Source organism: Camelus bactrianus, chromosome 1 (genome assembly GCF_048773025.1).
Source record: "Camelus bactrianus isolate YW-2024 breed Bactrian camel chromosome 1, ASM4877302v1, whole genome shotgun sequence".
Lineage (NCBI taxonomy): Eukaryota > Metazoa > Chordata > Mammalia > Artiodactyla > Camelidae > Camelus > Camelus bactrianus.
Window position 1 is genome coordinate 83,797,203 of NC_133539.1, and position 25,123 is coordinate 83,822,325.

General features: G+C 42.4%; 1 long non-coding RNA gene across 14 annotated transcripts in view; it reads right to left on the reverse strand.

The window, feature by feature from the left end:
* Positions 1-24,874, reverse strand: part of LOC105066678 (uncharacterized) — a 522,292-nt gene extending 497,418 nt beyond the window's left edge. For 9 of the 14 annotated variants that reach the window (XR_012508551.1, XR_012508561.1, XR_012508557.1 and 6 more), the window contains exon 1: positions 22,209-22,847. This is a non-coding gene — a long non-coding RNA (uncharacterized LOC105066678). Of the gene's footprint in view, positions 1-22,208; positions 22,854-22,959 lie in introns of those variants that run through there. The other 5 variants (XR_012508563.1, XR_012508562.1, XR_012508549.1 and 2 more) reach the window with 4 other exon arrangements.
* Between the last annotated feature and the right edge of the window lie 249 nt (positions 24,875-25,123).

The following is a 25,123-nucleotide window of genomic DNA, read 5'->3' on the forward strand; positions in this document are numbered from 1 at the left end:
GTCTTAAAAGCACACATTGCCTCCTGCATCTAGGGCTACCAGGAAAGAAGCAACAGGCATGTGTACAGAGTTAAACACTCCTCCCCACAAGGAAGCAAAGTGGCATATCTGCTGTAGCCTGGGATCTAGGACTAGACAGAGGAGACTTTTTGCTCTCTCTCTTCACAGGTTTTAAATTTTGACCTCAGAGTTTCAGTGCTGCCTTTTCTCATACAGTCAGACCTCACACCTGCAGTCCTCCCTCACTTCATTTCTTCTTAAAGACAAAATGGTGAAGTATGAAATGGTATGTTATTTTGTGATGAACAATGACACAGAGAAAAGTAAGGGCAAAGTACGTGCACAGCAGATCAAATCCTCATAAACCAAACCTGTGTACTCACCACCCAGGCCACTGACATCACCCCAGAACCACCCCCAGTTCCCTTCCACACTCCCTCCTCTTCCCCCTAGAGCAACAGCGATCCCACCTGACTCTATGGTAATTACTTCCTTGCGTATCTTTAAAGTTTGATCAGCCTGTTATGTGTCCCAAAATACCGTAGTTCGTTTTGCTTGTTTTTAAACTGCCTATAAATGTAAATCAGGAGAAAAATGAACAGCTAAGTTCCATATTGAGATGCTTTTGCGAAGCTAAAGAGGGACAGTTTCCTTCCGTCTCAGCCCGTCATGTTCTCCGAGCAGACCGACGTCACGATTTACTGTTCGGGGCACCACAACTTGGGGAGTTTTAAAACATTAAGAGAGAATGATTTTAGGGGGAAAAAAGACTAGACAGAGCCAGTCTTAACTTCTAACCTGCAGGTTGTATTACCTTAGAAAATTTATGTCACCTCCCTGAAGCTGAGTTTCACCATCAGAAAACCAGGAGACTAATGGTGAGGGACTTAGCAAGGTGCCTGGCATATCCCAGACTCTGGCTAAACATGTGTACCTTTCCCCAAAAGCCACCGGAGCTTGCCTCTACTGTACCAGCTCCTGTAACTACCTCCCTCCTTCTTCAACTCTGAGCCCCCTGTGCACAGCACCTGCTTCTTCCTCATCTTTGTGTTCTAGAGGCTCATGTTAGGGGTGATGCCCCACTGTTTAGGGATGAGTATGTCATCAACACTTGAACAGGGACAGAACAGCTATTTCCAAAAGAAATGGATACTTCACAAAGCAATACAGCAATATGATGACTATTAATATGACAGTATTAATTTTTTGTTTTTGTTAAACAAGTATTTGTTAGCAACTACTGCATGCTGGGTACTTTTCCAAGTGCTGGGGATACAGCAGTGAACAAAACAGACAGAATGCCCTGCCCTCATGAAGCTTACATCCTACAGCAGGAAATGGACAATAAACAAGATAAGCAAAATACACAGTTTATGGATTGTTCTAAGTGCTATGGAAAACATGGAATAAGGAAGGGAGGAGGAGGAGGGTTAAGTTCTGGGGAAGCTGGAAGCTTTACTGAGGAAGTGACATTCGAGCAAAGACCTGAACAAGGTGAGGAAGTGAGCAGTGTGTGTCTCCATCTTGGGGAAAAGCATTCTAGGCAGAAAGAACAGCAAGTTCCAAAGCCCTGAGGCAAAATCTCTTGCAAGGTCCCGAGAGCGTGCCTAGAATCAGGGGAACACAAAAGAGATGAGTTCAGAGAGCCAGGCTGTGGGAACAGATGTTGCTGGATCACACAGGACCTCGTGGGCCACAGAGAAGACAATGGTTCTACTCTTAGAAAGGCGGAGCCTGTGGAGGGGTTTGAGTAGAGGACTGACATGATCTGACTTATATTTTAAAAGAATCACTCCCCAGACAGAGCGGAGAAAAGGGGCAAGGACTTAGAGGCAGCGGCCGGCTGGGAGACAGAATCAGTAACCCAGCCGGGATACGATAACCAGGATGACTACAGTGAAGGTGCAGGCGTGAGGAGTGGTCAAAGCGTGGATTTATTTTAAAGGTGAAGTTCCCAGGTTTGAGTACGAGGTGTAAATTAAACAGGAGTCAAGAACTTATGTCTAAGCACTTGGAAGGACAAAGAACTAACTTAAATGAAACATGAGTTATGCAAGGTTCTAAAAATTAAAGTGTAGGTGGCAACTTCTGAAGAATAAAGGATGACTACTGGCCAGGATCTAAATGGGTAAAACACAGCAGTCACTATGGAGAAATGACCCTCTGACTGCAGCCTAAAAAGCATAAAAGATACAAAATGGAGTGTGTATTCAGTATAGTTTGAAGCCTCCACCTCCCTAAGAGAGTATGTAAGAAGATACTCAAGCTCAGTCGAGGACCAGAATCAAGGATGAGAGGAGGCAACACAAGCAGTGGAGGCGTGAAGGGGTCGACTCCCAATCAAAGAAATGGAAGCCCAGAGTTCCAGCCCTGTGGCTGCTGGATCCCTTGTCCCTAGGGAGTAAGGGCAGAAAGAAGCAAAAAGGAAATGCAAAATGTTTTCATCCTTGGAAAGGTGACCAGTGAGTGACTCTAGATTTTAGAAGCAAAAAGGGTCTCGACTTGCTTTGATAAGATTCTCAGGGAATATGGTACCCCGCAATCCCCTCCAATCTCATATACCAACATACAGCATTCCAGAGGGAAGTAAAACTGGATATAATCAAATCATCAAAAGTCTCCATGAAGTGGTGTGTGTGTGTGTGTGTGTGTGCAGTTAATGTTTATTATAAGAAGTGAAAAAGGAAACTTTGAAAAGAGCTGTAATCACATAAAAAGTAACCTCCCCCTTCCTCAGCATTTGTTTCTTTGACTCCATAGGAATGAGATAGTGGAGACACGCAGTAAATGTGAATGAATGAGTGAATGAAATGTTACACTCCACACTCCACAATTCATCCAACAAAGGTGTATGTTTCACTTTATTTAGAAACAATAGATGAAAACGATTCTATTCCTTCTTTCCCTACATGAAAGATACATGTACACACACACACACACACACACACACACACACACACACAGTGTTGCAGTGTCTAGGGCCCTAAAATATACTAATTTTCAAAATATGATAATCCGGTTCCCATAGCAACCATAAACCAGTCTTTTGAAGGACACATAGTAATGATATTCTGGCTGGAAACAACCTCCACTGACCACTGAGAAAAATGAAACGATAGCCAAATCGTAACAAGCCAAGATGGCATTGTTTTAAAGATTCCAAGTTTCCTCTCTTTGACATCCTCAATGCTAAAGCAGGCAGGTGTCTGGCCGCACGCTAAGGCAATCTTGAATTCCGCGGAGCGCGCGGCGCGGAGGGGTGCAGCCCGGCCGCCCCCAGAGAGCCCCCCGCCACGCCGTGATTGCCTATCGACCCGCGTGAGCCCGCCCCCTGTCGGCACGGGGTGGGGGGGGTCAGCGGTGAGTTTGCACCAGGCATTGGCCATATTCCTCGGGGCAATCCCATTTCCTAACAAACGCAGCGCGGTGCATTTTCACAGCATCCTTCATCTCTTTCACAATTTAAACGCACATCGGCAGAGCTATATTTCCACACAGTCTACTGCAAATAATTGCTAGAAAATCCTCGCACAAGGTTCAAGTCTCCCCTGATTTGCCCAGGAACAACTCTACGATGGAACGTGAGTGTCTTCCACTATGCTACCCCAAACAGAATATTGGAAACTTCAAACGTTTGTTAGTCTTCACCAACTGGCAATAAGAATGAAATAGAGCATCTAGGGTTTGCTTTGGCCAGTCACAGACAATACTTCAGAATTCTTTATTGTTTGTTAAGCCTAGAATTTACCCAGTTCACTGGGCTTAAAAGAGCATTCATCAAAGGAAAGTTAGAATTCAATCTAATTTTTTAAACACTCCCTTCTAAAATCCCTTGACACAAATTCATTGAGTTCTCTCCGGTGATGCATCGTCTGTATCGCTCCATTGGCTTTCCAGCTGCTGTCCTCTGGCTCTGTCCTCTAAAATACATCCCTCTGAAATCAGTACATTTCCATTACACCAAATGAGTCATCTTTCCAGGAATTTCCAAGGAATTGTTCAGCCGAGCATCTCGTGTCTTTTAGCAAAAAGTCTTTTTCCAGCACTCCTTTCTCCATCCACATTTCCACCATAATGGTCTCATCAGCAGGTAACCTCCCACAGACCATCCTGATTCTAGTTTCTCCCTTGCTCTCCCTGCACCCTAATCCAACCTCCTTATGATTCTCAGTCATTTCCCTCAAATCCCATTTTCATGTCCACACTCTGAGGATGCAGCCTCCCAGGGCATCCTCCTCCCACTTCTGCCCTTGGTCAGCAGGAGATGGAAGATCAGAGTTATTGCTGCCCAACCGCACTCAACTAGTCGGAGAAAGAGAATTTTCATATGTTGCCTAACCCAACTTCTCTCAGGTCCTGGAAAGTGCCAGACCCTCTCCTAACTCCACAGTGTCCACACAAGCTGCTTCCTCTACCTAGAAAGCTCTTCCCCCTGCTCCCTCCACCTGCCTAATACCAACCTAGCTTCCAGCTCAGTCTTGCCATCACTTCCTCAGGAAGATGCCCTGACCTCTCTGCACAGAGCTGTGGCCTTTACTCTCCCTGCGGGTGCCTGATTGCTTGTTTAATTGCTGGTCTCCCTCACTGGAATGCAAGCCAGCTCTTTGGGCCAGGCACTCCATCTCTCGTGAGCCGACTGTAATTCCAGCCCATAGCATATTGTCTGAACACAGTAGGTGCTCAATGAATAGTTCTGAAGGAATAAATGAATGAATGAATGAATGAGTGAAACAAATAAGTTTTCTATTTCTAGCTTCACATTCTTTCCAATACACTGTTCTGCCTTTGAAAACAAAAGTACTCAAATGAAAGGTGTTATTGGTGGTCACATAGGGAGTAGCTTGGTCAGCATGACTACAGAGTAGCCAAGCCAACGTGGAGGGGGTTTCTCACATTCAGGAGGCTCCCTGCACGGTGCTCTGATTTACCGCAGAAACTACTACAGTGATCTCATATACTGCAGGTCAACACCATGCCTTGCCACTCACACAGGGCTCCTCCCACCCCCAAGCAGAGTAAAAGTAAAATCTAAGTAGAGTAAAGCTAAATCTATTGAACTTTACTACAAGCCGGCTCTACTACATATACTTTAATAGATTAACTCATTTTATGGTTCACAACAATCTCATGACTGAAATATGTGTCATCTTCTTATTATGGATTAGGAAATTGAAGGAAAGAATAGGGAACCTGCCCTAGTAACTGGTGGAACTAGAATTTGAACCCAGACAGCAGAGCTCAGGCCCTTAACTTCTATTCTATGTTGATCCTCTCAAGGAAGGTGGTCCTCAAAAAGCCCTCTGAATCGACAGATACTTCCTGGAGTGATCCTACCCCCTTGCCTAGTTTCATACTTGTATTCCCAGACAACCTCAAATCTATTGCTTCTAGTCCACTGCTTTCTCTTATGTCAAGGTGCACACATCCACCTGCCTGCTGGACAAATACCAAACAAACTCACCATCTTTGACCTGGCCTCTCAATCTTCTCCCTTCTGTGCATTCTTCACTTGCAGGAGACACCCACCGTGTACCCACTCACTTAACCTGGAGATGATGGCATCATCCCTTTTTCCACCCACTCCCCTGCCTCCCACATCCAACAGCCAGCAAGTTCATCAGTTCAACTACTTTCTCCCCAGCAACTCTGCTCTGATCCTGATCATTTCTTATCACAACTGAGAGCCTCTTCATACAGCTCCCAGAGTGATTTCCCAGAACCACAGCTGTTCTCCTCAAGACTCCACTGACAACATTTCCTACAACTTCTCATTGCTTCAGGATAAAATTCCAACTCCTCAGCATGGCACACGATGCCTCCTTGAGAGGCCTTGGGCGTTTCTCAAGCCTTGTTCCACCTTATATCCTAAATTCCCTGACCCTAAACACAGCATGCTTGCTCTCTCATCTCCCAAATCTTTTAGACATGCGGTCCCTCTACTTGAACATACTTCATCACCCTCCTTCCTTCACCCCAGTAACCAACCTTCTCACTCTCAATCCACTTCTCCATGCAGGTATCTCTGTGCCCAAAGAACCTTTCCCAAGTGCTCCAGTAGCCCCGTATGCTCACCTCTCTCCCTGTACCTATCACACTGAATGGTAATCATCTTTTTATTTGTTTTTTTCATTATTAGACTGGACTTCTCTGGGTACAAGGAGCACATCCTGTGCCTCTCTGCATTAAATAAGCATCTAACATGGGACCCACACCAAGTAGGTGCTCAGTAAGTCTCTGTCAAGCGAAATAGCCAATGGAAACACAGCTTTTGAAAGCGGTGCTGCCCCTCCCCCTGAATTAAGTAGGCTGATGGATACAAAGCTAACTGCATTTCAAGTGAAAGAAGCAGATGGCTTTAAATCACATCAGCTCCAGCCAGGGAATATATGCTCTTCCTTTCAAAACACTCTTAAATTATCACCCTCATTATTGATCCTTTTTTCTTTACCCCACCCCACAAAAAAAAAGGTTACTTTCAAAGGTTTAATCTAAACATAGAGAACAATGAGAGCTCTGCGGCATGAAGATAACGACAGTACATCAGTGCCTCACTGATACAGCATAATTAGGAAATGAATTGATTCATATGAAATAATTTTCTGGATTAATATGCATTTTCCTTAAAGCATCAAATAAATATTTCAGGGTTTTTTTTTTTATCCTTTCTGGAAGAAAAATCCATATTTTGATTTTATAATCAAAGGGCATTTAAAAATATGCTCAAAGGACAGAAAGGGAAGACAATTTTAAAAAGTAAGGCATGGTCCCATTTTTTAAAACATAAACATACATATTTACATTTAGATTTAGATTTGTATTTATATCGTGTAACTCCTCCAAAATGTTAACCGGGAATATCTCTGGTTGTGAGATTAGGCGAGGCATTTATTTTGTTATCTTATCTCTATATTCTAATCTTTCCACAATAAAATGTATAAATTACATAATAAAATTATAAGATTTGTGAAAAGGAAAAAAATTAGGACTATATTGAAATTAACATTTTATTGACAAGACAAATCTACCATCATCGAGTTCCATATTTACTCATTGATAAACTTAATAAAGTGAACAAGATACCTTATCTAACTCACCCAGAATAGAATACTTTCAGAGATCTTGGGAATATATTCTAGTTTTTTTTCAGCTCCTCTCACTATTAGTCTACAGTCTTTTTTGGCTATCAACTTCTGCTTCTAGAAGTCTCCTTTTCCTTTTTCCAAATACATTATTTGCAAATCTGCCAAAGTCATTTAAAAAATAAAGTGATCCTTTCTTGGGAACTTGAAGTGTAAAATCTAGCATTTTCTGAACAGAGGCGTTGTAACATCTGTTTGCACTTTTTATTTACTGTAATAGTTAAGCGTATGTTTAAGCTTTGGAATGCAGTTTAGCTTCTAGCTCCAGAGTGACCAGTGTGACTTGGACAAGCCACTCAACTTTTCTGAGCCTCAGCATTCTCATCTGTAGCTAGGGAGAGCAACACAACTGCATATGTTTGTTGTGAAGATTAAATGAGATAATGAGGGTTTAAAACAATAACAAGTACCCAATAAGGATTAGCTGTTGTTATTTACGTTACTACCAGTATTTACTTTCTGATTCTCAGTTGTTTCCCAGGTAGACAGGCTGCCAGAAAATTGAGTTCTAGGTAAGCAAAATATTTCTACATGTAATCAGCTGGTTACAGTAGCAAGAGTCACCTAAAAACTAAGTCAGGTTAATCTCATCTTTTGCAGAGGAAAAAAAGGTGATAAATTTGTTAAAGTATTTAGTAATTCACAGCACAAATAACATCTAGTAAATTAAATGCAAGACTGCAACGCTGAGTCACTATTGGTCCCAAGAAGCAATGTTTAGGCCTACTTGTTCCTGAATGTGCCTATGTCAGTTCACTGGAAGCCAGACCACAAGACTGAAGCCCATGTGGTAAAGCTATCTTCTCCCCTGCTCTGGGAGGCTCCCAGAGCCTTTAAATAGAGGACACTGCCTGTACCTTTTTTTTTTTTTTTTTAACCATCACTGGAATAACTAATAGCAACCCAGATAGAGCGTACACAATGACATGTTCCTAATGAAATACAAATGAACCATAACAGTTCTTATCAGAAAAAGTTTGGGGGGCACTGGTGGCCTCTACAGTAGACTTACAAAGTTGCCTTCAATGGCTCTGGTCAGTAATATATGTCAAGTCACTAAATTATTTCAGAAGCAAATAGAATTTTTCAAGTATCTTTCCTAAGAAAAAAGTAATAGATGTTCATTACAGAAAAGTTGGCAAAAACTGAGAACTGTAGACGAGAGGATAAAAATTATCCATAATTCACCCCCAAGAGATAAACACTATTAAACCATTCTGATGCATTGCCCTCCTTTTGTGCTTATTGTCTTTACATTTGTACATTTATATATAAAATCATGCTGTTACAGACATTTGTATCCTGCTTCTTTTTTGACATATTATAATATAAGCATTTTATAGAGCATTAAAATTCTTTGTAAACATCGTTTTTAATAGCTGCATAAATGTTCCATCGTAAGGAAATACCATAATTTACCTTACTATTTCCTCACTGTTGGACATTTAGGCTGTTTCCCATTTTTCTGCTAACACACAGAAATTTTAAAGATGGTTTTCAAGAGAAAACAAGTTTTATTTCGTAGGCAAATAAAGTACACAGTGAAACAGACAGTGATGATATGTTCATGTAATAGATTCACTGCTAGCCTCAGGTTCAATCAGAAGAGGCATTTATCTTTCCTTCAAGCAATAATTCATTTTAATTCAGACCTTCCATTCCAAGCTGCTTCCTCACAAACATGTTTGCCATCTCACACAACTGCAAAGAATCAGCCGTAAAGCTCACTTCTTTGACAGGTGGCATTTAATTTGTCTGTAGGTCAAAAGCCCTACTATCTCTGGTTGCCACACTGAACAGAGGCAGGAAACCTCACTTACAATCCTGCCCATGTGTAACCCTCCTCCTTTGTGAGGCTATTTACCTCTTCTTCACGTTCAATTTTTGGCTAGTCTGTCAGATGTAAAAGTGCCTTCCTTGGGCTTCTAGGGTCCCTTAGAATTAACTTTACTTCCAGGAACTTAGGCTCTCCTGAAGTACCTATCTCCATGGGGACCAGAACTCGCTACCAAGGGACTCCACCCCACCTTAAGAGGACCCCTGTTTTCTTCCCAACGGGCCTCTCTCCTGCCATGCTTGAAAGTCACGCCAGAAACACAACTGCCCCACCTACGCTACCAGATGAAGAGCTGAGACCCCGAGATAATTAAAGTAGTCACAGCAAGAAGCAAAGCCTTGGGGGGGGGGCATTAATAATGCAACACGTGGCCATGCAGATGCCATGTACAAAAGAGAGTATCATAAGCATATTTAACAGGAAATGCCAGGACTACAGCAAAGTGAGTTAGGCTTTTCGGTTGACTCTCCTTGGAAACTAATAGCCAGAGTCTATCACAAATGCACTCTAAAAAATAAAACAGCTTGTTGGAGTCAAAATAAGGACTTCACAAAACAAAACACATTTCAGAAAAAGTGAAATAGGCAAGTCTATGAGACAGAGGAGAGTGAAAGACTTCAAAGTCTACTTCTATTAATATTGAATCTGGTACGAGGGCGTCCAGCAGACTGAGCCTAACCAGACCACCTTAGCCTTCAAAAGACCAGTTTACCCCCTGGAATTAGACATCATAAAAAGCAACCAAGAGTGGGACCAAAGAGGTTTTACCCTTACTGCACAGAGAATGAAACTGGAATGAATACAATACCTAAATTGTAGAAATGGGTAATTTTTTCTGCCTTATCGCTAACCTGAAATAATGATTTCTCAATATTAGAGGCATAGTATAATTGCACAGTGTTTGTTGTGCAGATGAAATAAAATGAAATGGTATAAAAAGCCCTTGCTACGTTGTCTGGCATGGAGATCCTGTTCGGTGGGTATCACTGACTCTGTTTCTTTCATAGAGAAGCAACAGGCTTAAAAGAAAGACAACAGAACTTCTTCTCATGCATTCCCCTTAAGGAATTATCTAATCTCTATTTTCTGATTACTAAAATGGGAATTTTTTTCAATGACAAAACCTAACTTTTTTTTCCCACTTTGGACAAGGTATGTTATAAAATGTGTTATAAAATGTTGGGATTTCAGGTAAAAAAAAAAAATCCATTAATATTACGATAAAGCCCTCTTTTAATTTTGGAGAACACAAGAAGCTGAACCTTGGCTGCTTTACACCAACCAACATCCAGAATGTAAACAAACAAAATAGGTGGGCTTGCTTAAACATCTTTGCTTAAAAGCAACTCCTCATTTTATAAAAGAATTGTCCAAATAAGCAAACTTCTAAAAATTTAAATTACCCTGTGAAAATCGGTGTGTTCTTCAAATATCATATTTACAAATACAGGTTAGAAGTATTTAAATTGTTTGGGGCCAAACTGCTTCGGAGTTCAAAATTCTTCAGACCTAGAAAGGCAATATGGTACATATGTGCCTAAAAGCATCTGGAGTCACACCCTAACCAAACACATTAATATTTCTTCAAAGAAACTTACAGATTTTCATACTGAATTAAAATATCTCTAATTAGACTCACATCAGCTCAGTGTAGGTTTTGCCACAAAATTAGTTTTTGACAAATAACAACAACAACAAAAAAGTACCTGCTGGCATTTAGAGCTTTTCTGGATTTCAAAATTACGTGTAAGAAATTATGAAACTATTTTTGACTTGAACACACACTGTCAGGTAAACCAGTCTACTATGCAAATTTAAGATGGGTCAATAATTAAAGGCACAAAAAGGGCAGCTCGTGTGCTGATACCATGTAGACAAAATGCTATTGGAAATAGAAATAACATTTATGAAAATTACAAGACAAAAGAGAGTTGGTGAATCTGAGTATACACACCTCCTAAAACAGAAGGATTTCAAGAAGGTCTAGTGCAGATTTGGCCTTTAAAGACACCGTTTTGGCATAAGATTCCTTAAAATCTACTCTGATCATTATTGACTACCACTGACCAAAATCTTCTGGCAGTGAGTCCAAAACCATTTTTCAAAAGCAAAATAGAAAACTGAACATACAGTGTGGGCAAAGTCCATAGGAGACACTTCCAGAAACTGACAACCACACAGTTCACCTCATTCTTCAGGTTTATAAACACACACAAGTCACATGGTAGAAAGGATAAGTGAACACATGCTTCCAGTTATCACTGTTGTTGAATAATGTGTATCCTAATATCACTACCAAATCCCAGGATGAAGAATAGATCCTTAGCACCCCAAGGAGCAATTTACAGTGAGATGATCTTGGATCTTCATGGTTTTTAATGCACCTTGATGGTGTAGGGGATCATTTTGGTGTCCGTCTTTATATGTCTCCATCTCAGTTTCCCTTAGAAAATCAAATATTTTATCTCTAAAAGCAAATGAGAGTATTTCATTATTATCAACCAGAAACATTCTTCAGGGAAAAATGATCTTTAACTATATCTTATCAGGGAGGACTTAACACTGACTAAAGTCAAACAGAAAAAACGTCTTGGGCAGACATTTCCCTACATTTAAATTGCCAATGTTAAATAATTATATATAACAAGTCACATTAGGGACGTATTTTAAAGCTGGTTAATCCTTGAAGCACATGCATCTCTTGAAACATTTGTCTTAACAGACAAATGAGAAACTAGAGACCAGAGAGGTGACAGTCTTATCCAGCTAATGTGTAGCACAGCCAGGACAAGAAGTCCCAGTGCTTATAAATAACATGTTTGGGGTACATTCTTTTATCTGTGGGGGCAATAGGGGGCTGCAGAAACATGGGTTGAAGGTAGATTATCAGTGACTAGTTTAAATTCGACGAACAATTATTGGGCGTATGCTTTGCCCTCAATGAAATGAAAATCTAGCTGTAGAATTAATGTGGACACTTAATTAAAAATGGACAGAAAATGTTCAACAGGACTTCAGGAGACCCTAGGATTCAGATGAGGGAGAAACGGGGAGAGTTTTCTGGTGGGGTGGAAATGTGGCAACGCAAGAACCTACAGGGAGCACACAGCCACTGCAAAGAACCTTTCAGTTGTCCAGTGAGCCACAAATATATTTAGAGCCTGTACAACCATCACTAGGGTCATTAGAATATAAACTCCCCGATCGCTTAAATTTTAACGAACCTGAGCCCTTTTAAAGGTGGCACTGAAAGCAACTTCAGCAGTGCAACAATTAAAATGTTAACGGGGTTTCTACTGCAAATAGATTTATGGAAGGAGAATGCTGACTGAGTTGTTTCCTGGTCCCAACTTGTTACTGTCAGTTGAATTCAAGCAAGATGTGCTTTACAAGAGATGCGAGGCATACCTTCTAATGGCCGCTGCCTATTGTGTTTCTTATTTCAAAATTCATTTCAGTATTGCATATCACATGCCTAAAGCGCAATACAAATTCTATTCTGTTATCACATAATTGGCCAGTGTGTATTGCTGTGTCTTGAGTTTCTACTTGTTTTATTTTACATGAGGTATTTCAGTCCACTGAAAGGAAACCCTGTTCATTTTTGCTCATCCCAATACAGAGAGAGTTCAAAAGTTCAGAAGATAAGAAGTGGTTCTCAGCATGAGAAAACCGTGAAAGGCATTAGAAAATAAATTTTTGATGTCAAGATACATTCCCAGTTTATTCATGCTAAGAACAGTTTCCTTATCTTTGGGACTCTGTAAGCTGGAATAGTCAAAATTTGTTTAAACTCCACGATAAATAAAGAATCAATTGAATTGGACTATTCTTCTATTATCACATAATTCTGTCTGTAAATCAAACTCTTTATAGTGTAACAAAAATCTAAAAGTACTGCAAATGAAGATTAGTACTTTGAGATCCAGAAAAGAAAAATTCAAAATCAGGTTGCCTTTCTCCTGATCCTTATCCACTAGACTAGACTCTGAAAATAGTTTTCTTAGTAATTCAGAGAAACCAAGCCTCAAGTCTCCTGGGATTACCTCCTCCCTCAAGAGTAAAAACCACTAAAGCTCAGAATTACTGTCAATTCTTAATTAACCATATCAGTGAGGAAGAACACTTAACATCACTGAAAACTGTCCACTGAAGAGTGACAGAAAACATTTCCCAGATCACGAGTCGACAAGCCACATAATTTATATACCAGGAGCTGACTTTTCAAACAGTTGGCTGGAAAAGCCTTTACTTATTCCAGACATGTCCTCATCATTATCACATGGTTATCAAACAGATTTGTTTAAAGAAACTAGAGATCTTCACATACCTATGACAAATGCAAATGTCACTTCAGGTTGCTGAGACAGACATACATTCAATTCATCCTATCTGAGGGACCTGGGACTATCTGTGAAATAGATGACTTTTGTGCTGGGTCATTGAGATTAGCCTGGAAGAGATGAAGGAGGCAGGAAGTTCACTGAGAGTAAAGGAAAATATAGCGTGCATCTGGGGGTCCCTGGGGTACCCTGGTGAGGACAGAGCAGCAAGTGCATGGGGGCACTGATGGCAATACCATCCACCCACAGTGTGTATCACCCCCGGAAGATACTCTGCCCTTCCAACAACCTCTAAGGCCTTACCGTGCTCTGTTCCCTCCCTGGAATGAACGCTCTTCTGCTCCGAATCCTACCTCACCTTCCTATGCCACCACTTCCATGAAGCTTTCCAAGATTTCCTCTCGTGAATTTGGTTTCCCCTTCCTTACAGTAATATTTTGGTCTAAGTCCTTTCTGGCACTTAACTATCCTACAACAAAGAACACAGTTTTAGAAGTTCCTTAGGGGTGAAGACTTTATCTGACCCATCTTTACAATCTCTGCAGAATCAAGGAAACTGCCTTGGGTGTTATGAGTTGATCTTAAATTGTGTCCCATTTGTAATTAGCTCTGCTGGAGTAGGACAGCAGGAAGTCCTTTCTCCTGTCATTTCCCGCAATGGGAATAATGAGACTGAGAATGATGGTGGATACAGAGTAAATGTTTCGTCAGGCAAGAACGCAGACTCTCCAGGAGTTTCCACTTCTTGTCACCATGACCAAAGTGATGGCTGCCAGAGTTAAGTGCTTGACTGAAACACAGTTCTTCCCATCGGGTTTGTTTGGGTAACTCCAAGTCAATTACTTTTCAGTAGCGACACCCTCCATTTTCCTCTTTTATTTTACATCCCTGAGACCTTCCCTGGCACATACACCCTCTCCTTCCTTCTCAGTTTCTTAATCTCCTTGGTTCCTTTTTCATCTGTCCTCCTCTCCTATATTAAAATTCCCCGAGTTTTCTTCCTCAGTAATCTTTTCTTCTCACTTTTTATACGTGCTTGTCACCTGTCACTTCATTGCCCACATACAGCCCTAGCGCAGACCACTCTCCCGGCCTCAGACCCCTCTGTGGAGCATCCCCAGAACATTGCCACCTGAGGTCCCACAGACACCTAAGTGCCCACATGGTCACCGCTGAACCTGCCCTCCTCTCCCTTCAAACTCCTCCCTCTCCTAAGTTTCTGATTTTCTCCATTACCCAGAGGCCGCCTCAAGCCTTTCCCTCTCACACCCTCGCTTCCACACATTCATCAACTCTTCCTGGTTGTAATCTTCGGAATCTGTTCCTCCGTTTCATCACTACCACCATTTCGTTTGTTTGTAAGACTCGTGTCACTGCTCCTCTGCTACTGAAGGAACCTCCTGATTGGGCTCCTCACTGCTGGCTTCTTCCCTCTCCAGCCCACTCTTCAGTCAATAAACACAGATCTGATTAGGTCCCTCCCCTGCTTTTAGTCAGTCACTTCCTGACTCCTCCTTGGTCCCCTGTAAAGTCAATGGTTCTCAACTTGATATGTAAGACCCTTCCTGAACTATCCCCTCACGGCTGCCCTAAACTCATCCTCCACTGCAACTCCTTTCATATTCTTCCCTCCAGACATACCATTAAGAAAATGATTTATGGGTTTTCTTTTTTTAAAGGAGAGATCTCACCTCCTTCTACTTGTACATGCTCTTCTCACAAACCAGAACACACCATCACCAACACCACCTTTACCATCCACCCAATCTCTACTCAGTGAATCAGCTAAGAAAAATTAACTTAAAAACCTACATTGAGCCCTTGGTTTCTTTCTTCCCTCCAGCCAGGTGACACCTCTGCCAACTTTTGCTTGACTAGGCTCTGGTCTGTTCTTTGATCTCCCCCTAAGTCTTTGAGTTGCTCAAGGACAGGGGATCACCCTTTCCTGTCTGTATCCCCAAAGCCCAGCAAAGTACTTGACGTTGAATAAATATTTGTCAAATGGAAGTAACAAGAAAAGAAATCAGCTACATATGAAGCAACTAGGTTAGTGATCTGACTTTAGCTTCAGTGGAGAAAAGACAGATACTTGGGATTTGAACAGAGCCCCATGAGTCAGCTCATTAAACCTCTGTGTTCATCTAGTTCCAGAGTCTTCCCATCTATTGAAAAAGAACTGGAAAATCAAGTGCTGGATTTAACAAAAGAGAACAAAACTAGATTTACGCTTTTGCAAAGTTCATGCTGCTGAAATGGGGAAGGAAAATGTTAGGAGTACTGGGGGACAATTCTTCAAGGCCTCTTTCATTTCTGCATATCTTGTGAAGAAGCTTTGATGGCTTTTGTTTTAGAAGGATGTTTGTATAGAAAACAGCCTTGGAAGATTTGGAGAGTATGTCCTGCCAGGGCTGAGGTCAGACTTGTTTCCTGAGCAGGGTAATAAAGATGATATCTCCCTTTAAGGGCAAAAGCTGGGCAAGTTTGCCAGCAGCCCTTTTATAATATTAGAAGTTTTTTAAAGCCTGGGTTCCTCAGCTGTGACACAGATGCACTGTGTGCACAGTCTACATTTGGGCCCCTCCTGATTGCCACATGGAATATGGGGAGGGGAGGGGAGTCAATGCAAACCCGAACTCATGCTACCTGTTTTGACGTGACTAAGAAAGTCCTTTGTCTCTGATCCAGGAGTCTCATGTCTTCCAAAAGCAGCTATGAACTGTGGCAGACTAACTTGTTACCCTGCACATAGAGTAAAATCTTATACACTTCATAGTTCTTGACAAGGAGAAGGGAGCTAAAGGAAAAAAAACTTTAATCGCTCAATAAACGTTTATGAAACTGAATAATACCAGAAAGATAAAATCTTAAATACAGTGTAATAGTTATGAGCGCAGATTCTACCGTCAAACAGACTAGGTTCATATTCCTAGCTTTGAAAATTATTAACTACATAAACTTTCCTGAGCTTCATACCCATATATGCAATTTCTCTGGAAAACCTTAACTTCCCTGGATCTCAATTTCCTTATTATGAAATGTAGTACTAATATTACCTTCTGATAGGGTTGTGAGGATTAAATAAGTTAAAATATGGAAAGTCCTTAAATTGTTCCTGGCATTTAATAAGTGCAATTTAAGAATAACATTCTGATGCTTGAACTTTATTCTGTGCACAATGTTTTTAAGAAAGGAAATGAGGTTAGTAGGACTTTGCTTTAGAAACAAACTCTGATAGAAATTAAATTGTATATATAATAAAAAATGAAGAGGATGGAGAGATTGGGAAACACAAGACCATCCAAGAAACAACTGAAATTGTCCAGGAGACAAAATGAGATGGCTGGGCTTGAGTGATGGCAACAGGAAAGAGAACTCATTCAAGAGATATTTCATTGCTGGTGTTTATAGAATTTGGCACCTGATAGGAATATAAATATTAATTTTAAGTTATCCAGTCATCATACTCAAAGGCCTTTTCATGATCATCTCACCTAAAGCTCAAGGTAAACTGGGAGAAAAGTGACAGATACACAATTTCAAAGATGAGGCAAGCAGCACAGAGGGAGAAAATGTTGGGGGAGACGATGATAACCAGAGATGCTCTATGGACACTCTAAGTCTCAGACCCAGAGTGATAATGATTCTATAGTTGAAAATGCAAGTCTGCGGCTCTGAAGAGAGCAGGGCTGGATGCACGAATCTGGGTTTCCTCAAAATAGAACATATGATGGAAGCCCATGAAAAGAAAGAGATAAACCAGGTAAAGCATACAGAATGGGAAGAGAATTAAAGATAGAAGGTGAGAGAAAGCAGGCGCCAGTGCATAAGAAGAACTGCAGATGATGCTGAGTGTGTGTACAAAGGAAAAGGACCAGCAGAGAAGCGGGGAAGAGGAATAGCCAGTAATATATATGCTACAGAAAAATGAGAGTGGGGTGAGCTCTGAAAAAAAGGCAGCCTCTGAGAAGGAATTTTAGCAGAGGAGGCCAGACTGCAGTGGGTTCAATGATCAGTGATAAGGTCACTGACAAGCATCAAAGAGCTGTTCTTGAGAAACTGAAGGTGAAGGAGAAAAGAAGCAAGGTCAAGACAGATCCACATATGGACACAGACAGATCACAAACATGGAAAGGAGAGAGACACAGAAAGGGAGACTTGGACACATGGGGGGAAAAGGGAAAAATAATAGAAAAGAGTTGGCAATACAAAAAAGAGATGATTAATAGAGAAAAGAATTTAAGATGGAATGTGGAACATATAGGGAAGGGATTACTTTGAAAAAAAGTGCAAAATTCTTCCCATGAGATACGTAAGAAAGAAGTAAAGATGCATAAAAAAGATATACTGAAGCTGACGACACAGAGCCTGACAAAGTATTATCTATTAAATAATATCAGGTCAATGTCATCAATACAGTACGGGTTAACGCTGACTGCTAAAACTACACGGCAGAGGTGAAGTTTAGGGCCACTTGGGGCAACAGGAGAAAGAGTAAGCTATTGCTGAATACAGTAGGAGGACCAGGGAGGCTGGTAATTTGAGAACCGAGGAAGGAGAGGTCAAGGGCAGAGGGACCAGCACAGGAAAGAGTGTTGAGGAACAAGGCTCTGGAGTTAGACAGAACACTCCAAAGCCCATCCCACCACATCTCAACTATGAAACTTCAGGCAAGTTACTTAACCTCTCTCTCTCTGCCTCAGTGTCCTCGTCTGGAAAACAGAGATGACAGTATGATCTACTTCAGATGATCGCTGTTAGCATTAAAGATATTTATAAACACAAACTGCTGGAAATAAAGCTTTGCCCATAGAGAGAGCACACAGCCTTCTCCACTTGGCTTTACACTCACTCAGTGTGGCTGACCTCACGAGAAAGAAAAACATTTTTGAACTTGTGTACACTGAGTAAATGACAGACCATAGGCTATGTTAAATTATTTATAAATTTAAAAGTAGACTATTACTAGCCCCAGACATCTCTTACTGGCTCAATCTCTTGCTTTATCAGAAGGAAAAAACGAAACAAATTCCAACGTGGTGTGTGGTGCAAGAAACAACTCTGTCAATTCCCCTTCACAATTCTGGATTATTACAGTTTATTACAGCATTGTACTTTTTTCTACTTCTAAATGCATCAATTCTTCAAAAATCTAAACCTCTGCCACTCTGATGACACGTTTCTCATCAGCTATAGAAGGCTGGGGTGAAACAGCTCCGTATGCATGTGTTGGGGCTGCAGTTGGGTGGGTAAATTGTATCACATCAGGCACATTTTGGATTTGTACGTCAACCTGTATTGGATGGATACCTGCGGCAGGGAATGGCTGGCTGTGAGATGTCCTAAACAGTGTAGGTGACTGCTGAGTCACCAAGTGGCCACACCTTTTTAAAACTCCCCCCAAGTGTCACATAGCCTTCTCTACTTGGCTCTATCTCAAGTCCCAGGAACTTCAGCGACTGGATCAGCCTTTATATACTTCGGCCTGCATGGTATCTATCTGCTGCACACCCAAGCTTACTACTTCCATCATGTCGTATACAATAATTATGCAAGTGTTTACAAGAGAGCGTTAGAAAGGATAAATTTTAATAGAGTGCGTTACAGCCAGTCAATTTCCTTTGATGTCTCAAAGATCTGGAGTGGAGTTTATTTTTGTCTATTTAATCCTTTAGAAAATATTTGCAGAGTACCATTAACATAAGTAAACTCTTCAATATCCCTTTATCAAAATGCCATCACCAGTTACAACCCTCCAATTCATAATGTACTTGCCAAGGATAGCTTTCCTCAGTCCACAATTCCCAGTTGAAGCCTAGCCCATCATTTTAATACTTAAATACCTACAGCCATGAGACAGCAGGATAATTTCTTATGAAAAGACTCAGTGAGGAGGAGAGAAATCACATGTTCCTTGTGACGAATGATCTTAGCCACTACAGGACAATTAGCACCCCAACCCACCTCCATACCTAGTACCAAATGCCAATAGAAACTTGCACCTTCCACATCCATCCAAAAAGCCCCACAGGTTCCTTAATAACACTAGGTAGAAGGTACCAACCACACTCCCACTGAGAACCCCAGGCAGTGATTACAAAGAACTTCTTAGAAACACAAGCTGGGCCTGAGTGCTCTGAAAGGGACTGTATTTTTTAAGAACTCTGGCACGGGAATTCAAACTGCTTGGATCCAAATCTTGTGAATTCCTGGAGTATGAACCTAACATTACTGTGTCTCTTTCTTCATCATAAATGGAGACGAAAATAGGGCATACCTTGTAGGGCTATTTCCAGGATAGAATAAAATAATACAAACAAAGTAGTTAGAAATTTGCCTGGCTTCTAAGTTAAGAATTCAAACAGGTTAAGCATTAATTACCTGTGATTTCCAATGTCAACAGGCATAATAGGTACTGAGGCACTCTGTGGAATACGGATTTTATCAATTTGTCTAACCTTAGTTATACAAGGTTTCCTAAATGTGATAAGATAAGGTCATCAGACAGATCAATTATCATGAGAGTTGGAGGACCTGGATGCCATACATGTTTTGCCTCGTTAATAAAATTTCCTTTGGAAAGGAGCTTACCTGTGGAGGAATGTACCATAAATACAATGCATTACATTCAGGCACGCCATTATTTAGCTGCACAGTCATTTTCTCTTTTCAGTGTCACCCCAGCTCCAAAATCTGCTCAAGTGCAATATCAGCTGCATGAAACTTTTACCTGTGTTAATGACCTATAAGTGCCAGTCAGCAGGATGATGCATTCTCATTAGTGGTCCCCACCTCATTAGAAGCCTACTCTCACCAATAATGGATTTCAGAGGTCAATAAAAATCTCAGGAAGAATTCTCTTCAATTTAATAGATAGACAGGTGTGTGGAAGCCAAGTGCTATACCTGGTTGGATTCTGCATGCCTACAACAATTGCAAAGGCATCTGTAAAAACCGAGCACTAAATTCCAACATGGTTTCTGCTGAAGAAACCATTAACTCTAATACCAGGGAAGACTAAATAAAAATTTGATTGGATTCTTCCCATCCAGTTTTCAGAAAGTACTACAAGTCATCAGAGTGATCTCAATAACTCCCAGAAACAGCATCTCTATTAAACACCCAAGAATTTATATTGGTTTTAATATCCAATCTCATGTCACCTGATAAATGAGCTACAGTAGCAGTGTCCTTTAAAAAAATGCAATGTCATCCTTCTAGCCTTTTCAACAAAAGTATCAATACTAAAAAAAAGGTAAAACAGCTAAGCAACATAAAAAGTGTCGTGGTATTTCTGTTATTTCTCAGTGCCCCCCAAAGGGATTATTCTGTCTCATGTGCATGGGTAGATACCTATAAGCCAGCTAGGGTCCACTTTAATAACAGCACTGATAAAGGTAAGAGCATGGCTAGCCAGCAAGCTTGCTAAAAAGCAGTGTCTAAGAAATGGAGGCTTATGCACACACACAAGCTACCCAAAGTAAGATGTGTTTTCTGAGATAAACTGGAGAGGAAAAGCTTAAATCAACCTTCTCTTCAAATAAACAAGATACATCTTATCAATGTAAGAGAAATCACCTACCCAGAAACTCCTTGCATTTCTGCCAAAAATGTATTTACAAACTATGTAGGAAAGAAGTTCTACGATGTCACTGCACCCTGGCCATGTCTCAAGATTTATAGTTAGTGACATTTGCAGTAACCAGGTAGCAAATTGAATCTCACATGAGAAGGATGAAATAGGGAAATAGAAAGTGAATCCAAAAATAGTATTTTTCTGACAATAAAAAGTCAAGACCCAGAAAGGTATAGATGGCTTTGTGTACTTATATAAACCATTTTTCCGTTATGAAGCATTCACATTTCAGAAAATCAAAGATGAAGCAAAGAAGTAGCATACACATTTAAATGTTCAAAATCCTCTGGCGTCTATTCATAACCGCTCAAGAGCAGAAAGGAAAAGCCGAATTAGATTTGGCTTCTGTCTCAGACAGTTAGGGGATGATCCCCCTGATGCTACAGAATTCAGTGCAAACTTCTTCAGGCAGTCAAGGCGACCCAGCAATTGGTAAACATTCAGACTTCCCCTGAGCTTCTCGCTATGCTTGACACAGTGACCAAGAATGAGTATCTCCTAGCGTTCATCACTTCTAATCTGGAAATAAAACCATGCCCCATCCTCAGAGGATGCGTTTCTGTCATCTCCCCATTCTGTAGTTCTCTCCTAACCGGGTTAGCATCTAAGTGGCCGCGCATTCAGCCCTTGACATACTCGCCTCCCCAGCTCCTCACTTCGGCAAATGAGCCGGGCAGGATTCGCCTCTCATCAAACCTGTGGAATAACCCACTCCTCCGGACTATGAGATATTTCTCCAGAAAATAATAATAATAATAAATGATAGATAGATATAGACCATTGGTCTCTAGAAAGAACATGTCAAGAAACTCTCTGTTCAACATGATTTCTTTCAAAACCCTTTCAGAAAGTGGAACTTGTAATTAGTCAATTACTCTTCCAAACAGGAAATTAACTCTCTCTCTTACACACACACACGCGCGCGCGCGCACACACACACACACACACACACGCACCCCGGGCGGGGGTGGGAGGTGGTGAAATTCTGTCAGCAGCTGAGAAAGTATCAGTCAGGTAGGAAGCACACAGCCCTGGATAGCGGTCTCTGCCCGAGGACGCGCTGAGGACCGCGCTCTCGCCGCGCTCGGTCTGGGACAGCCCACGGACCCCGCCCGCTGCCCGCTGGCAGCTCACGCCCTGCACCCCTTCCCGGAGGGAACGGCTCGGGTCGCAGGGGCCGCAGCAAGTCCGCGGTGGGAGGAGGCGCACAGGGCCGGCTCTCCCCACGCGTCACGGAGCGCGCGGGTACCACTTACATGCTCGGCCGGAGCTGAAGGGCGCTGCCTGGCGGCCAGCCGGCGGCCACCCAGGCGCAGAAGCACCAGAGCTACAGTCGCCAGGTCATCTCCGCGGGGCGGAGCGGCATCAGCCGCCACCCCGGCTGCGCGCCGAGCGCCACTCGGGCTCCGCGAGTCCGAGCCCGGCACAGAAGTTGAGCTCGCCGGACAGAAGTTGGTGTGCGGGGCTCGCGGGGCCGGCGAGGTGCGTCTCCCTGCGCAGGGCGCGGCAGCAGCTCTGCCCCACTAGGCAGCACCGCCGACTGGGAGAGCTCGGGCGCTGAGGCCGGGCCAGCCCCCGAGGCGCCTGGGCCGGCGAGATGCGCACCCTTGCTCCGCCGGGAGCGACTGGAAACCTGCGATCCCCACGGCCCCGCAGCCCCCGCAGCCTTGGTGCCATGGAAACGCGCTCGCAGCCCTCCGGGCCCGGCCCCTCTGGAGCGCTTAAAGAGACAGCCCCGCCGCCACCACGGGCTGGCGCTGCTGGGCGCCCCCCACCCCCGCGCCCTCCTCACCCCTCCTCTCCACAAGCGGCCCGGAGGCGGTGAGGCAGTGGCTGGACACTGGGGGCTGGAAGGGCATCTGAGACGCGACGTAGGGGGCTCTGCTCAATCCTCCCGCCCAACTCTGCTCCCCACCACTTCCTACCCACCCCCACCCCCACCCCCACCACACATACCCAAACCCTCCAAAGAGGCGAAGCAGCTCTGGCTTCCCCTCAGACACCAACCTGCTCAGAACCAAGCCAGCTGTGCATCTGCCACAAGCAGAGACCAAAGGAAGGCTGACTTTTGATTCTTTCTTGCTCTGCTCGCACCCAACCCAAGTCTCCGGAGTCGGTCAGAACACAAGCTGGGGGGAGGTGCGTTTGAAGTGGGAACCAAACAGCAGTTGATAGAGTCAAATCTCCTGCCAACTCGACAGTTGCAGGACACATCGTCGGCTCATCCAGAAATCCTCGTTACTCCAAATGGGATCCTCTCCCTTCCATTTATTTGGCCACCATCTATCTCACCCCCTTCAGACATCAGTTATAAGGAGGAGCCAATCCTTTTCCAAATCTACTTCCTCCTTTCCTTCAAACCAGCTCCTCTTCCCTCTAGTTTGCTGAGGAGCAGTCAGTCGCGAGCCCCCAGAGCCCTTCCAGAAGGGAACAGCGTCTGCTCGGAACGCGAGGCTGTGGCTGCGGCGCTGGCCCGACTGCCTGGGACGCACAGCCAAGCGTCGCGCGGTCGCCAGCAGCTCCGGCCCGAAGCGATGCCTCTGCCCGGCGCCAGCTGCTGTCTGGAAGGCCACAAACCTCTGGAGTCTTTTTCGTGAAAATAAAAATCTATGGTGCATTGTGCCCTCTAATAAGGACAGCCCGGCTCCGAAGCCATAATCTGCAGTTTAGCCCTGCAGGGAATGGAATAATCTGCAGCGGGGCAACTTTTTTCTTTGATTCCCAAACTTACGGAAAGTGGCTCTCCAATGACTCACTCATAGTTACACATTTAAAGTGGTACCACCTGATTTCCTCAGTCCTAGAAGCCCTAAAGTGATCTTCCCCAAATGGTCTTTTGGTCTCCCCTCTGCACTTCACAGTTGAATTAACCGTCTGGCTCTTAGAGTCAGTCTTCTGAGCCTTTGTTCTCCTTTCTTTTCTTTCTGCCTTTTCTGCAGCTAAAGAAGCAATTGGGCATTTACCCGAGAGACTGAGGGGCAAACTTCTGGGGTTTCTATGAAAAGAAAGAAAAAGTTGAGGGTGTGATAGAACCATACCACTCCTGAATTATTTCACATTCTGTGACTTTGCCCTCCTTGATTTGTGGAGTTGGAATTCATACCACCCTGCAGCGTCTTTTGTTTCTCCTGGACATACTTTTATTTTTCACTTTTTTAATTGAAGTTTAACTTAAAGTGAAAATGATAAATATACAACTAGATGCTATCTATCTTTCAACATACATCTTTAACAAACACAATTTTGAAGCCATTTGCACAGTAGAAATCGTTATTTGAACCCCTTATTTTATAAAACAGGGATTCTTTCTTTTTTTTTTTTTCTTTTTTCTTTTTTCCCTAAATACTGGTTATACAGGGACCAGACTTTGTCTAGTCGCAGAGAGAGTGGACTTGGGGACAGTGCTGACATCTGTCACAGAAATGCATTGTCACTCGGCTAACTCTTAATTAGTTCTGATAATGGCATGCCCAGCATGAGTCCTTGAAACACATTGATAATTTTAACATCTATTTTTAACTCTTAACTTCTCCTGAACCTCTTTGTCACCTTTGTTACCAAGTAACAAAGTTGAATGCTTAATTTCACCTCCTCTTCTTTTTCCTCTCCCTTTTCTAGTGAGGTGCTAAATGAACAGTGAAATGACCAAAGGGCAGGTGGGGTAGAAAGTTAGAAAAAGAAACTTTGTTCACAGTAATGGTGACTCCTGAACTGAGTGTAGTGACTTCATAAGATGGGGCTGTTTTCCTCCCTTCTGGATAAGTAAGGAGAGGTGAAAAGATTAATCCTTTCCTTTAATTCAATTTCTAGTTGGTCTTTTGGATGAAACCTAAAGACTCCAGGTTATTTCAATCCAGTTTGATTTTAATTGTTTTAATGAAAATGTATAGCATACCTGAAGATGACAATATAGATGAGCTGTACGTGGAAATTCCTGTGATTTGCTAAACCTTTCTTTGCTTCTTGACTAGTTTTAACTCTGCAGGGCTCTATCTTCAACTAATCTCATTCCCTCCTGGAGTGTAAAAAGTTCCTAATCATTTTCTTTCTTTATATTACAGAAAGCCTTGCATAAATAATAGACCTTCTTTATTATGAGGCTAAATTTTATGTAAGCCACAGCTGAAACTAAGAGCTATTTTAAGAGCTAAAAAATAATGGGGGAAATACA